The sequence below is a fragment of the Cebus imitator genome, unplaced genomic scaffold, assembly GCF_001604975.1.
Source record: "Cebus imitator isolate Cc_AM_T3 unplaced genomic scaffold, Cebus_imitator-1.0 Scaffold2, whole genome shotgun sequence".
NCBI lineage: Eukaryota > Metazoa > Chordata > Mammalia > Primates > Cebidae > Cebus > Cebus imitator.
This window is the reverse complement of record NW_016107317.1, coordinates 13,931,748-13,948,099: the sequence shown is the minus strand read 5'-3', so window position 1 is coordinate 13,948,099 and position 16,352 is coordinate 13,931,748. Positions and strand designations below refer to the sequence as shown.

The following is a 16,352-nucleotide window of genomic DNA, read 5'->3' as shown; positions in this document are numbered from 1 at the left end:
CTTAGTTAGATCTTCTGGATACCTTGCTGGAGCTTCTCCATCAACACCTGTACTTTCATATTATGGAGTTGACTTCTTCCTTAAACCTCATAACCTATCTCTGATAGCTTCAAACTTTTCTTCTGCAGCTTCCTGACCTCTCTCAGCCTTCATAGAACTGATGAGAATTAGAGGCTTGCTCTGGTTTAGGCTTTGGCTTAAGGAAATGTTGTGGCTGGTTTGATCTTTTATCCAGAACCACTAAAACTGTCTCCATATTGGCGATAAGGCTGTTGCATTTTCCTATCATTCATGTGTCACTGGTGTAGTACTTTCAATTACCTTCAAGAACTTTTCCTTTGCAGTCATAGCTTGGCTACTGTTGTCAGAGGCCTAGTTTTCAGCCTGTGTCAGTATTTGACATGCTTTCCTCGCTAAGCTTAATCATTTCTACTTTTGTTTTAAGAGAGAGATGTGCAACTTTTCTTTCCATTTGAAAACTTAGACGCCACTGTAGGTTTATTAATTTGTCTAATTTCAATGTTGTCATGTCTCAGGAAATGGAGAGGCCCAAGGAGAAGAAGAGAGATGGGGAACTGCCGGTTGGTGGAGCAGTTAGAACACACGTAACATATATTGCTTGTTTGTCACCTTGTACGAGCATGGTTTGTAACACCCAAAAATGATTATAATAGTAACATCAAAGATTACTGATCACACATGACCATAACAGATATAATAATGATACAAGCATTTGGAATATTGCAAGGATTATCAACATGTGACCAACAAAGAGACACAAATTGAGCACTTGCTGTTGGAAAAATGGCACCAACAGACTTGCTTGATACAAGGTTGCCACAAGCCTTCAATTTGTAAAAAGTACAGTATCTATAAAGTGCAAAAAAGTGAACTGCAATAAAATGTATGCCTGTATTAATAATTAAAATTATGTCTCCAAAGACTTTTTACCAGGAGATTGTAAGTTTGTATAATGTTTATTAAGTCACTATGATAAAAACAAAATAATTCACGATGGCAAGCCTATTTCTTCATTTGAAGAGGCCTTTTCTATCTTTCTTTCATTGGCCATGCTGAAGTAAAAGACCTTAAAACAGAATATTTAACAAACCATAAATTGTTTCACTAGACTGAATTTGTATCAGATAAAAGTCTGCTCTTCAAATGCAGTGAAATATTTCATCTTACTGGTGAACATTTCATGTTCCAGGCAGAAACTTACCCCCAAGTCTTAAATGGAAAGTAATACTAATACTTTTAGATCACTTGCCAGAATCTTTGTTTGTGGTTTACTTTTTGCCTATGGGTTGAAATTTTTTTTCTCTCTTTCTTTCTTTTCTTTCCTCTCTCTTCTCTCTCTCTCTCTTTCTCGGTCTTTCTGTCTCCAAAAATCCTACAGCATAACCAGGCAATTGAGAGTTATTAGTTATTTTTCCATCCTGTTAGATGATGAACACAGATAGGCTCACAAAATAGTGAATTTTTGTTGAACAACATACTTCCTACACTCTCCTCAACCCCCTTCAATCCAACTTCCACCCCCGTCATTCCTGAAATGGCTCCTGCTAAGGTCACCAATCATCCTTAAGGCCCCAAACTAAAAGGATACTGTTCAGCTTTCATATTACTTAATTTCTCAGCAGATTTTACAACAGCCAATCATTCTGTCCTTAAAACAATCTTTTCCCTTGTCTTCTGGAACAAACCCGTTCTCCTAGGTTTTCTCCTCTCCTCCCCTTTGAGAGTCCTTTTGTGGGCTCATTTGACTCCACCTGATCTCTTAAGTATTGGAGCTGCTTCTTGTCTGTGATCTACAAGATCAACATACGATGGGGAAGGGCAGTGGGTGTCGTGTGAGCCAAGAAGAACTTGGGTGGAGTGGGCAGTATTCAGCTCCCAGCCCCACCACCCATCACAGGAAGGTAGTAGTAGTAATGGTCCCCAGGTGCTGGCTGTGAGGCACACCTGTGCAGAGCTTCCTGCAGTAAGCTTCAAAAAGGAAATGTACTGGTGCACCCAGCCAGTGGGGAGCTGAGTCCTTGCCACTAGGGGAAAAGGAGCAGGTGGCTATGTAAAAGGCACTTTACAATTTTCCCTTCATCCAATCTGAAATGAAACAGTGTCCAAACTCTAGTCTGTGGGTCATATTGCTAGAAAAGTCAAGACTAGAAGGCAAAATCTGCAGGTGTTTCCTTTCGGATTTTTGCCTTCAGGAAGAAATGAAAGGTAAATAAAAATTATGGTTATTCCACTGGCACCAGTGTAACATGTATGCATTTTTAGATTGCTGCATTTTAGTTAAAGCTATACAGGATGAGACTAGAAATGAAAATATGGTATAAGAGAACTATCTTTTCTGCGTTTCCTGCTTATTTTAATAGCTATTTCCAATGTGGGTTTAATATTCAGAATTTTAATTCTTGTAATAAAACCTCAGTGAAGAGAGAATGGACTCCAGTATTTCAAATACCTCTGGTGTAGCTGGTCTTGACGTTTTGTCTGTTTTCTTTTTCAAGGTAGGGGATCTGTTTTTGTTCTGTTTATTTTATTTTAGTCATGCCATGAGGAAATGAGGTATATAAGTTAATTATTTTAATCCCAATAAAACGATAACAAATTGTAACTACATGATACCCTCCCCAACTGGCCAATTTATTTAAACACTGTATAAGCTAGATTTTTTTACCCTTTGGCAAGTTGTAAACAAAAGGCCTAAATTGCCCCTTATGGAAATGGATTATTTTAAAATCATGCTACCCTAGAGAAAATCTGAAATTGAATAAGGTACAAAATCTCATTCTCTTCTATCCCACAAGTCTTGTCTACATTTGTGTAATTTCAAAAGAGTTAAAACAGTTATGTATTGAAAGCCACAAGAAATGATGCTAAGTTACTATAGCGTTACCATTTATAGGGGCCATTTCTTTCATGAATCTCAGATTTGGTATAACATCTCATTAGATTTTGGGAGAACTTCCTATCAAATAATTGTTATCTCTAGGAAACGTAGGTTTTTCAAATTGGCATTATGTATGTATCACAAAGGACCCAGTGATTTAATTTTCTACATGTAACATTATTAAATAAAACAAGCAAGCACTGAAACAAACAAAAATCACTTTGTCCATATATTTCTGTACTGGGTTGAATAGTGCCAAAATCCATATCTACCAGAATCTCAGAATGTGACCTCATTTGGAAAAAAGGTCTTTGCAGATGTTAGGTTAAAATGAAATCATACTGGATTAGGGCAGGCCCTAAACCCAGTGACAGGTGTGTTTATAAGAAAGATGAGGAATAGGCAGACACAGAGACACAGACATGAGGGAAGAAGGTCCTATGAAGGAGGAGGCAGAGACTGTGTGGCTCAGCTACAAACCAAGGAACACCAAGGACTGCCAGGAGGCCCCAGATGCTAGGAGAAGGCAGGGAAGGAGTCTTCCCTAGAATCTCAGCGGGATGCTGGCCTTGCCAACATCTTGATTTCAGACTTCTAGCCTCCCAGAACTGGGATGCAATAAATGTTTTAAGCTGTCTACTTTGTGGTAATTTACTATGGCCGTTCTAGGAAATAAATACAATTTCTCAATCTCTTTCCCCGTCATCTCCATTTCATGGTTGAATTTTGTTAAAGGAATTGTGGAATTGTCCCCATTTGCTGTTTCTTGTTTATCACATGACATTCACTCCTCAGCCACTGCAATCTGGGTTCTGTCCTCATCATGCCACATTAATTCTTTGGCCAAGTTTACTAATAACACCTCATGGCTGATTCTAGCGGATACCTCTTGGCCTTTGTGTTATTTTATGTTCCATGGCATTGGGCACCCTTTACTACTTCCTCCCTCACCTCTGTGACTTTGCAGCCATAAAATTTTATTTCTACCCTTATGGCCACTCTGTCTTAGGGATTGTTCAAGCTCCTCTTCTTGTATTCCACCTTCAGTATTGGGATTTGTCAGAATTCTGCCATGACTCATTTCTCCCTCTGAGTACTCTTTCTGGACGGCTTCATTCACACACAGCTATTTACTACTGTAAGGTTTTCTAAAACTGTCCTAAAACCAGCTCTCCCTCTGGAGCTTCAGACTTCTCATCAACTCCACAAGTTAAATTTGGGGAGAAGGGGAAGACGTCACAAGTTAAATGCCTCACAGTCCCTCAAAATCAATGTGTTCAAAACTGGAATCAATATTTTCTCTCTCAGGTCTGCTCCTCCTTTCTTATCTGTGTCCCAGATTATAGCACCAACTTCCTCCCAGTTAATAAGATCAGAAACCTGGGTGACATCCTTCTTCTGCTCATAACCCAAGTTCTGTCTCTGTTTTCATTCTTGCACACAAATCTATAGGCCCGTGTGCTGTTCTTGCTCCCCTGTCTTTCTGCGAGAGTGTACAGTGCAGCCTCCTCTCTCATGTTCTTTCTTCATATACCCAGGCGTGATCTTTCAGAAATGAACATTTGCTTGTGTGACCCTTGTGCTTGAAACCTGCAATATCTTCCCACACCTTGTCTGAAAAGGCTTAGCATGACATGCCTCTTTCTGTCGAGCCAAATGGAAAGCCCACCCCTTGTCTTTCAAGGAGGCCATGTGTTCTCTGATCTTGGATGAGATGTCACTACTGTGAAGCCTCTATAACCCCAACCCTCCTTTATCCCCTTCCATGGCACTCATCCCACTGTCTTCAGTTCTCTGCTTTCCTGCTGGTCCTCTGAAGGGCGAGAAGCTTGTCTGTCTTACTCACCATTAATCTCTGGTGCCGAGTACAGTGCCTGGAATAGAGAGGCTCAATTAACTACTGAATCCCCATAAACAGGAAAACCAAGGCTTGTAATATTTAAGCCATTTGGCTAAGCAAACCCAATCCAGGGTCAGATTTTTCTAGTTTCCTTCTTATATATTTCTTTTTTTTTTTCCAAAAAAATTGCATTATGTAAAATTAAAGCATAATTGTTGGAAAACATCACCTCTACCTGACAATACTCAAAATTTAGAACAAATGATGAAACTAAGAGAGGCTTAGTTATAAATGATATACTTCATTACCAATTTGAAATGAGCTCTTCTAATCACTTCCTTATTTCCTTGGCTTTTCCATGCATGAACACAACCACTCAGTACGGCTTTTAACTTCCTCCCGCAGCTTATATGCAGCTGCTGGTTAGTCTGCAGGTGTCAAATGCTGCATTGCTCTCTGTACTCACTCTGAGCACGAGTGGTGCCCTCAGGATGCCTCCTGCTCATTTTTAGCTTAATCCACCCATTTGTAAGCTCTGACTTGCCTCTGAGCTCTCACTCACCTTGCCAGCCTCTGAGCTGCCTTTGAAGGGGAATGCATGTCATGGTTCTGAATCTGCTCCAGCTGTTCCGAATTCTTCCTTCCCAGCCCACCCCTGTATCAGAGCTGTGCTTGACTCTCAGAAGAGAGGCTATGTTGGGGAAAAGGGAGGTGCTTGACCCCACTCTCTCCAGAAGAGCTTCTTCCCCTTCCAGGGCTCAGAAAACTGCTGACCTAGTAGCTGATGCAAATTAGTCATCTTTGTTTAGTGTTTTTGTTGCTGTTTTATCAAAAATAAAAATTATTCATATTCACTAAAGAAAAATTTGACAATAGAGAAAATTAGGAAAAACTCCATAGCACATAGAGTTTTGTCAACCAATCACCACTGCCATTAGGATTTTAATATATTTCCTTTTAGTTCTTTTATTCATGTGAAACTTTAATTTGAACACTTAGTCTATTATGCATATAATTTACATCTTTTTTTTTTTCATTTAACAATATTATAGTCTATTTTGCATAATATGTCATTGAGTATGTATACCAGAAAATAATTAATGTTCTTGGGTTACACTTCTAAGTTGTTTCCATTGTCAATATGAAAAATTAAAAAATGAATCTGATTTGCATCTAGGAAAACAAACCAACCAACCAATAAGAGCCTGAGAAAAACTCTTTGTGCCTAAAACCTCGTCTCTACTTAGAATGCTTTCCTTAAATTTATATCTAGAAGTGAAATTACCAGGTAAAAGGGAATAACATTTCCTCAGATTTCTTTCCAAACATGTATAAATTTATACTGCAGCAGGCTATGTGTGAGGGTCTCTATTTCATCCATCCTTGCCAGGCTGTGCTTATACATTTCTGTTTCTCCCTAATTTTGCAGATCAATTATCAAATCATTTTCTTTGATTCCTAGAAAAGCTGAATATTTTCAGAAATGGCAGCATATTAATTGTATTTTTTTCTGTGAATTTCTTATCATGTCCTTTAATCATTCATGTATTTGATACTTTTTACTTCTCTTATCTGTTTTATAGCTCTTTATTTAATAAGGAATTTAACTCTCATTTTGTTGTAAATATGTTTCTGTTTTGGATATTTATTTTCAATGTTTTACCCATAGATTTAAAAACTTTATGTAATTAAAACTATTTTTATTTTTATTTGTAATTTATTAAGTTTTAGCTTAAAATTATTTACTTCTCATTACCTGTCTGCCCTTCCCTCATTACTCCCCTCAAAAGTTTAATAAGATGAGCTTCTATTTTATCTTTTAAGATTTTATGTTTAGTATTTTTTTACATATAACTGTTTAACATATATGAGGTTTATGCTGGTATATGAAGTAAGAATCTGTATTTTTTCCCCAAAATTTCTACTCAAATGAACCCAAACCATTTCTAGAATATTCTTTCTCTTATCCATTGATTTTTAATCTTTCATTAATCATATTTTCAATTATCAAATATGTTGGAATTTATTGTTGGGGAATCTATTATGTTCCACTATGCATAGACATTTTTGTACCAATAGTCAGTATTTAATACATTTAAACTTTATAATATGTTTAGGACTTCTGATAAAGTTTGTGCTTATTTTACAGAGTTTTTGTAAAGCTCCCTTTAATTTTGAACTGGATTAAATCTGTGTATTTATGGGAGGTGGGAGAGTTGCCATACTTAAAAATTTTGTCATTCCTTCCAGAACACAAAAAGTCTTCTGGGTTTTATGCCTGTTAATATTATTCCTGAATTTTTGCTATTTATTTTTTATGCATCCCATTAACATAGTTTCTTTTTCCATTCTGTGTTAAATCTTTACTTCAGTTCTATAAAAATACTATAAAATTTATGTATTTATTTTGAGTTGACTCTGAGTTAAAAAAATGTCAGTTTTTTTCTATTCTCTCATTCAACAACAATCAGCACAGAAGACTCTGTGACTAATGTGTGGGAGTTTCTCCCCACCACCAAGGAAAACATCAGTTCTGTAGCGGACACCAGCTCGGTGTCGTCTAATTCAATTCTGACACTATCTACCTGCAGATAGCATCAGATTCCATTGGTTGAGGACTCAGTCCCACAAGATTTCCCTCCACTTCCAGAACCAGTCACAGGCCCCAGGTTGTTTTACCTGTGCTTCTGACTGACCTGCTATAAACTGGGGTTTCCATAACCTTCTCCTTGGGTTTGGTGAATTTACTAGAGTGCAGCTTACAGAACTAAGAGAAAGACTTATTTATGGTTACTGGTTGATTACAATAGGATACGGATGAAAAGATGCATGAGATGAGGTACGGAAGTATCCTAAGTGCAAGAGCTGTCCCCATGGAGATGGAGTGCACCACCCTCCAGGAACCCCCACACGCTCTGTCCAGAAGCTCTCTGAACCCATTCTTTTTGGTCTTTTATGGAAGCCTTATTACAGAGACATGATTTGATTAATCATTGACCATTAGTGATCAATCCATACTTCAGGTCCTCTTCCTTCCTTGGAGGTTGGGGGTGTGACTGAAAGTTTAGCCCCCATCCTGAAGCTGCTTAGATTCTGCCATCTTCTAGGCAACTCATTAGCATACAAAAAGACACATCACTTTAAGGATTCCAAATATTTTAGGAGTTGGATGCCTGGAGACTGGACAAAGACCAAATATGTATTTCATAATATCACAGCCCCACTTCACAAAATTAATTTTAAAAGTTGCTTCTAATGATTTCTCTTTTTTTCAAAACTTTTATGTTAGAAACAACAATAGTAGTCAGCATTACTTTGTGATTTAAATAAAATGACTGTATTAGTCTGTTTTAATGCTGTGGGAAATTTACAAAGGAAAGAGGCTTAATGGAGAATTCACAGTTCCACGTGGCTGGGGCACAAGCATGGTGGAAGGCAGGGAGCAGCAAGTGACATCTTAAGTGGATGGTGGCAGGCAAAGAAAGAGCTTGTGCAGGCAAACTCCCATTTTTAAAGTCATCAGATGTTGTGAGACTTACTCACTATGAGAACGGCACAGGAAAGACCTGCCCCCTTAGTTTAGTCATCTCCCTCTGGGTCCCTCCCACAACACGTGGGAATTATGGGAGCTGCAAGATGTGATTTCGGTGGCAACAGAGTCAAACCATATCAATGGCTCTAAATGTTTGCTGTTAACATTTTATTGATTACTGGTTTGATTTAAAAGTTGCCTATTACTTGAGACAATGTTAATCTATTTTAATTTCTTTAAAAATTTTGAATTATAGATAGATTTGGAGACATTCATTAAAATAGTTTTTCTAAATGCCAAATCTTTTTCATAAATCTTTTGAAATGAACTTATTTAAAAAAATTAAACCTACTCATATAGCGTATCCTATCATATACCCTGATTTTCAATCTCTTGAATGTCTAAAATATTTCTTAGTCACGACAGATTACACTTTTAACATTATACTGAAAATTTTGTTGAGGATATTTACTTCTCTATTAACAACTGCTATTGACTTATACTATTATTTGGTGTTTTTTTGTTAGATTTAATTTAACAAAAATATTTGCTTGGTAAAATTAGTGGAAATCATTTCATCTATGTTTCCACAAAACATTTATGTAGCATAGAATTTATATCTTCTCTCACAGTTTTAGATAATTTTATTCTTAAAACTACCCAGCCATGGAGTCATGATGTTTTTTTTTTTCTTTGTGAATTTTATTTTCTCAAAAATCACAGACTGTTTTAAATTTTATTAAATGCATTTATAGAGGTTGTTCATTTGTTTAATATTTTAGTTGCTGTATGCTTTAGCTTATTTATATTTATTTAAATTTTATTTATTTGTTCTTTATATTGCTTTTTTCCACATATTTTCCTCAGAGGCTTGCTAATAATTTATTTGAAAATATTTATTTTACTTAGTTTTTCCATGTTTACTTATTTCAGTGTAGTCATATCTATTTTACACAGTCATTTATTTCTATCTGTTTTCCTTAGGATTGTTGATTCTAACAGCTTGAGTTAACGCTTATTTTATTTCTTCTTTCTCTCTTTTGAGATAAAAGATTGCATTTGTATTTTAATTGTTGTTTAAGTAGAATACTATTTTATTTTTACTTCTTACTTGAATCAATAATTGTCTTTTCTGTAGTTGTGATAAACATTTTTATTATTGGTTCAAATTTTTATTTATAATTTCCACTATTTCTTGTGGTTAGAAACTACACTAGCTACGCTAATAAAAAAAGAGAAAATATTAAAATAAACACAACCATAAATGACAAAGGGGAAATTATCACCAACCTCACAGAAATACAAAAAAGGCCACAGAGACTATTATGAGCACTTCTATGCATGCAAACTAGAACACCCAGAAGAAATGGATACATTGGATAAAATCCTAGAAATATACAGCCTCCCTAGATTGAACCAGGAAGAAACTGAAATCCTAAACCAACCAATAACGAGTCCCCATATTGAATCAGTAATAAAAAACCTATCAACCAGAAAAAGTACTGAACCAGATAGATTTATAGCCAAATTAAACCACATGTATAAAGAAGAGCTGGTGCCAATAGGAAATACTATTCTGAACATAGATCCTGACAAAGATTTCATGATGAGGACTCTAAAAGCAGTTGCAATAAAACCAAATATTGAGAAGTGGGATCTAATTAAAATAAAGAACTTCTGCACAGCAGAAGAAACTATCAACAGGGTGAACAGACAACTTACAGGATGGAAGAATATATTTGCAAACTATGCAACCAACCAAGGCTTAATATTCAGAATTTATAAGAAACTTAAATTAACAGGCAAAACTCAACCCCATTAAAAATTGGGCAAAGAACATGAACAAATACTTCTCAAAAGGAGATATATGCAACTCACAAAAATATAAAAAATTCCCAACATTACTAATCATTAGAGAAATGCAAACTGAAACCACAATGAGATATCATCTTACACCAGTCAGAATGGCTATTACTAAAAAGTCAAAAAAAAAAATAGATGCTGGTGAGGTTGCAGAGAAGAATCCTTCTTCTGTCTTAGATGGAGTGTCCCCTGATTTTTCAATGAGAGAACAGGCAATCTATTTTCAGTTTCTTTATTCCTACATAAACCTATTTTCTCCCCCGAACTTGTGTCACAGAATTTATTCATCTGCGTCATGTCAATGATTTTCTGTTTATCACTAAGTAATTAGAAGAATTAGGCTGTGCAGATGGGCTCATGTTCTCTTATTGTCCATGAGATTGCTAGTGGGAATGAAAAGCTATCAACATATTTATCAGCCATTTTAAATTGTGTTGATTTTTCTAAATCTGTTCAGTATTTTTTTATCTCTATGTTTATTATTCATTATTGCTTATCTGGAGCTCTTTATATATTAAGAGGGAAAAATTAACTTTTCAAAATACTGTCATTAAATGTGATTAAATTATTTCTGCTGTTCAGAATCCCTGCTCAATTTGCAATTTTGCATTTAGATGTCTACCATCACCAAGAAGACTCTTCTAGGAACAGACAGCTTATTTGGGACAATGGCATTTAATTTTTTCTGGTAATACTAGGGCTGTATTTTTCTTTTACTTTTTTTCTAAAAATGCCTGGGTATATGCAAATGTAATCAGAAGGGCTGAATACTAAAACCATCAGCATAGTTTTCTTATTACTTGATTCTGCACACCATTATAATTTTTTTTAAAGAAAAATATTGAGCTCCAAAATGAAATTTTAAGCTGTGGAATTCTTCCCAATAGCTTTGTTATTTAGAATGGCAATGCTTAGAAAATAACATGCAATGAATAATCATAAAAATTGTATTCTAGTTTTTATACTGTTTCTACTTTTCTTTTAAAATTGTCTCTTGTTGATTGCATATACCCACTTATTAGAATGATAACCAAGAAAATAATCCTATAAAATGAACTGGTGAAATCAAGATAATGTAGAATACACTAATATTCTCTCTCATTCTTTTTTTTAGGAATGTGTAATGAGCAGAAATAATGTAGACTGTGACTTGGGCTCCTTTTATCTTTAAATTTTTTTCAAAGAGGTAATCAACTGATTTATAGAACTCATTTTTTTCCAAAGTGTTTAATTTTTTGTACAGATATTAAGTGTATGTCTATAAATTAAATATCTAAATAATGGTAGTAATAAATAGAGGCTGGGATTACAGGCCTGAGCCATTGCACCCAGCCAAGGAATATTTGATTTTTAAATGACTATATATGTATTTGACAATGACTATATATGTGTGTGTGTGTGTGTGTGTGTGTGTGTGTGTGTATATACACATATATGTATCTGTGTGTGTATATATATACACACACAAGCGTATGTATATATATATATACACACACACACACACACACACACATATATACACACACACACATACTAGTGGCTTTTAACTTGTTGTGAAATCTCAATATGAACAGGATAGAATAAGCCATGGAAAGCTGAAAGATCTGGTTAAAAGAATCCAAAGGACAAAGATACATGAAATCTAGGCTTCAGGTACAAATTTGCATTAATTGCCCCTTAAAAGGGAACATGTATACACTCTGTTGCCAATTTCCTATCTATAGACTTGGCTGCTGTCTGACAGGTTGACTCCAGGTAAAATGTGTGAACTTCTAGAAAATATTAAAACCAGTCAAAAGTTAACTTTATTTCATACTTTCATTATATAAATATTTACTTTATACGTATACATTTGAAATCTGTACAAAAAATTTAAATACTTTGTGAAAAAAATGAGCTCTATAAATCTAAGGCACAGCTGTCACCTAATCAACCCATTTCCCAGGAAGGGATTCGATGTGGGATTTTTGTGCTTTGAATTAGGCCCAAAGTTTTTTTCTGGCTCTTTCTGGAAAGTCTGGGGTGGGTCTTCACTTAAGCTCCTTTAGCAGGTCACTTTTTCCTTTGTATCCTGCCTTCTTCCCAATCATACAAAGTCCTATGAGTGCAAGAAGAATATACAAGCAATACGTAGTTGCATAATTATATTTTATTTTAATATTTTGTGCCCTTCTTGAAGGGAATGGAGAAATGACCAGGGACACATGTTCTCTGTTAGGCTAAAAGAACACTCCTAGAACATGCTGACTGCCCCACAAATTGATCACTGGTGAAGCTAAATTCTCTGATATTTATAAAAACCTCCCTGGTTACTTAGTTGAAGGTAGACTGTATAGCAGGATTTTGTCATAATGATAAATTAACTTTTGCAATTTGATAAGTGAGAAGATACAAAAAAGATAATCTCTCCTAGTGAGTTAGTCTTTGCCATAGCTGAAGTCAAAATCTTAGGTCCAAATTTTATCTTTTATAAATGTTAGTGCAGACATAAGGAAAACAAACAGCAATCACAACTTGAGGTGCATTTTGCTTAAAATAAGAAACCCAAATTGCATAGGATGGGCAGCGTTAGGTTTAGATATAGATGGTCAGATGGCAATAACTCCAATGTTTGTAATAAGAAGAATGTAATGATCAATAATTAATTAGTGTTCTATATTTTAACTGATAAAAGTGATTTTCTCTGTGCTTGTTTCACCCTTTTCTAAAATATTGTAATTATTTTTCTGGAAGCATATGCAAAGCAAAAGGAATTTTCCAAGGAATATTTGATTTTTTGTTTGTTTGTTTTTTTGGGTTTTGAGACACAGTCTCACTCTGTTGCCAGGCCTGGAATGCAGTGGCACAGTCTTGGGTCACTGCAACCTCAGCCTCTGGCATTCAAACTGTGCCCTGTGGCACAGGTTTTACAGACGTACTTATCTTCATATTTGGATGTGAAACCACTTGAGGGCCAGAGATGGAAGGGGTAGTGGGACATTGAGTAGTGAACATAAACTAGCCTGGACCCTGGAGATCCACCATCACTAGCTGTTTGACCCTGGGCAGGGCAATTATGCTCTCTGGTCTTGTTTCCTCCTTTGTGTCCGAAATCGAAGCTAATGATTCCTGTGAGGTATACCTCCCAGGGGGGTTAAAAAGATCAAAATGAATAATAAATGGGCCTTAAAAATCATTGAAATGGCAGAGATTTAGCATTTTAGCCAGTGGAAATGGTGTGAAATAAGAGCATCGATTTGTGAAAATGGTGGGGATAATTGATAAAAATGTTTGGACTGGATTTGTGAAAGAATGGGATGGCACTGAGTAATTTTTTTTACAAGTCCCAGGTAAATTCAGTCATAAAAGTACTCACTTAAAATGTTATACAAGTTTCTAAATGCTCTTATTTTTTTATCACATATATTTAAGGTGAGAAACGTAATGTTTTGATATGCATAGTGAAATAGCCACTGAGTATTTTTGAAATAGCTTCTTGTTCATGCAGTGCGACTCAGTTTGCCGGGATTCAAATTTCAGTTTGGCCGTTTATAAATTGTTTGCTCCCGGGCTTTACCTAACCCTCAGTTTTTCAACAATAAAATGAATATGATAAGAGTTACTATTTCCAAGAGAAATCCTCTGTAAGGATTTCACAGAGTAAAGTGCACATGCCTGGAACATAGCACCTAAAATTAATAATTCTTAGTAATAGAAATGACACGATCGGAGGTGTGCTTTAGGAAGGTTGTGATGGTGTGGACTGAAAACTGGGGGCTGATGGGGATGCCTAAAAGAGGGCAGTCAAGTGGGAGTTCAAAGAGATTTGGAGCCTTAGGCAGGAAGGGTCCAAGTGAGAGGTTAAGTTGGGGTACCAGCAGTGGGAATGTCAGGTGTCAGATACTTTAAAACCTTTTATAGGTGAGAAAAAAAAGTGTGAAATGTATGATTTTTAACTGTCCAAAAATTAAAGCTTGTCTTTTTTTTTAAGGGGTTAGTTTAAAAAGTTTGTTGACCAAATTTGTAATGATTTGTTTCGACCAAAAATGTTATAAATACGCCAGATATTTCTGGCCTTTGCACCTGTTCAAACAGCAACAAAGATAAAATGAACCAGAGGAAAGACCAACCCCTTCCTTTCCTTAATGAGGCTTCATTGATTTTTGCAAACAAATGAAAGACAATAAACTGCCCCAAACGCCTCTTTTTTCAAAGCCAGGCTATGTCACTGACCTGAGGATTCCCAGAAGACTCAAGGCGTAAGGCCCCACAGCTGGACCACAAAATGTTTGTGCAGCTCTGAAGATAGTCCTTAAGTCCCTTTGTTCCCCCGAGAGCTTTGGGAGTTTGGAAATATATCCCATGGGCCCCAAGACTAATTTTTTGTTTGCTGGCTTCACAGGTCAATGACCAAAACCTCTAAAAATTCACAAAGAAGCTCATGAGGAGGTCAGAGGCTGCCCAAAAGGCATTTGGTCTCTGGTCCAGGAGCTCAGGACAGACCTAAGATTTAAGTGAGGTCTGGGCTAGAGTAACTTTTAGCAACCTGTCATTACCTACAGAGCAATGAGTTGGCTTCCTTCCCATGGCTTCTGTTTTGTATGTTCATCTCTGCCCAGAACTCTGTCATCTGGCGTTGCACTGTTCAGGGTGGAAGCCACAAGCCAAAGTGACTGCTGAGTACTTGAAATGGGACTAGCATTGAGATGTGCTGTAGATGTAAAATACATACCAGATTTTGAAGGCTTAGTATTGAAAAAAAAATCTCATTAATATTTGTTATGTTGATTACATTTTGAAATGATAATATTTTGGATATAGTAGGTTAAAATATTATTAAAATCAATTTTGCTATTTTTACTTTTTTGCTTGTGGCTACTAAACAACTTAAAGTTACACATAGCTCACATTGTATTTCTGTTGGAAAGGCCATTTTAGTAGCATTATGCCCTTAGTTTCCCAGATTCTCCCAGTAAATTCAAAGCAGTCAGTAATTCAGGAACATTTTGTTGAACACCCCGTGACTGAATGTATAACCCTGTTGTTCACAGGATCTGATTGTATCATTTCTATTTACATTTGTCCTACAATTTGCGATTATCTTGTAAATCTAATGCTAGTGCATTAGATTTGTTGAGTTCCATTTTATCTTAATAAAAGCTGATCAGACCAATTTAGGTATAGAATGGACAAATAAATGCAGACAGGGAAAGGAAGGAAAATGCACTATGTTGGGAAATTTCTGTTCAAAACATCTCTTCAGGGTGTATATTATTTTCTCTGCTTTTGCAGAGGGAGAAACAATGGCTCAGAGAGGTTAAGTAAGTGTTTAAAAGTAATGCAGCTCTTACCTGTCAGAGGATTGAAAATGTCTAACAAACTCCAAAGCAGAAACTCTTTTTCAGTATCTTAATGCTGACATTGTATCTATTTGTCAGTATCTATTGCTGACAAATTTGAGATAATGATGCTGTAGCAATCAATTTTGGAGACAGTTTTTTTTTGTTTGTTTTTAATGTATCCTTTAATAAGTATAAAGTATATAAACAAGTAAACCTGTGGAGAAGCTGACAAAAATTCCTAAATTAGGATTTACAGTGTTCTAATGTAAAAAAATATAAATTTTTTATATTGTTTTGCAGAGTATTAATGTGTTTTAATGTACAATTTCTTATTTGTCATTTGGAAGTCTCTTATTATAAAGACAATTCTTTTGTCTTATGACAAACAGCAGTCCACATTGGATAAATTTGATTTCTTTTTGAGACACTCTTCTGAGGTAGTGTTTTTCTTATTACTGTAGTGTTTGGCAGACCCTGATATATAAGCAAAGCTGGTGATTTGCTTTCCTTAGAATCTGTGAAATTGAAGAGGAGTGAGATAATAGTCCTCCTGATCTCAAAGCTTCTGATGCATTGGATTTAGATTGGTATCTCTCTGTCTGGGAACTTTATTAATGGAGTATGTGACTTAGTGTCTGAACCATCCTGCTGGCAGTTGCCATTTTGCTACTCATCATGAGGTCTGAGAAGCTGGAGATGTTTCTATTAATCACAAATGTCCGTATTTAAGATTTATGCTTGTAATGGTGTTTGTCAGATTACATGAACATTGATTAAAGTATATAGAATGAACTTTATTCATGAGACCTTTTATTTATAGAGACCATAATAGGTTTTTTTCTTGGATATCAATACATATTCCATGCACCCTCTTCTTTCTCTTTTGGTTGTGTGACC

At 35.7% G+C, this 16,352-nt stretch overlaps 1 pseudogene; it reads right to left on the bottom strand.

Annotated features, from left to right (window-relative positions):
• Positions 1–15,784: 15,784 nt before the first annotated feature.
• On the bottom strand, positions 15,785–16,132 carry LOC108303720 (annotated as a pseudogene).
• Positions 16,133–16,352: the final 220 nt, after the last annotated feature.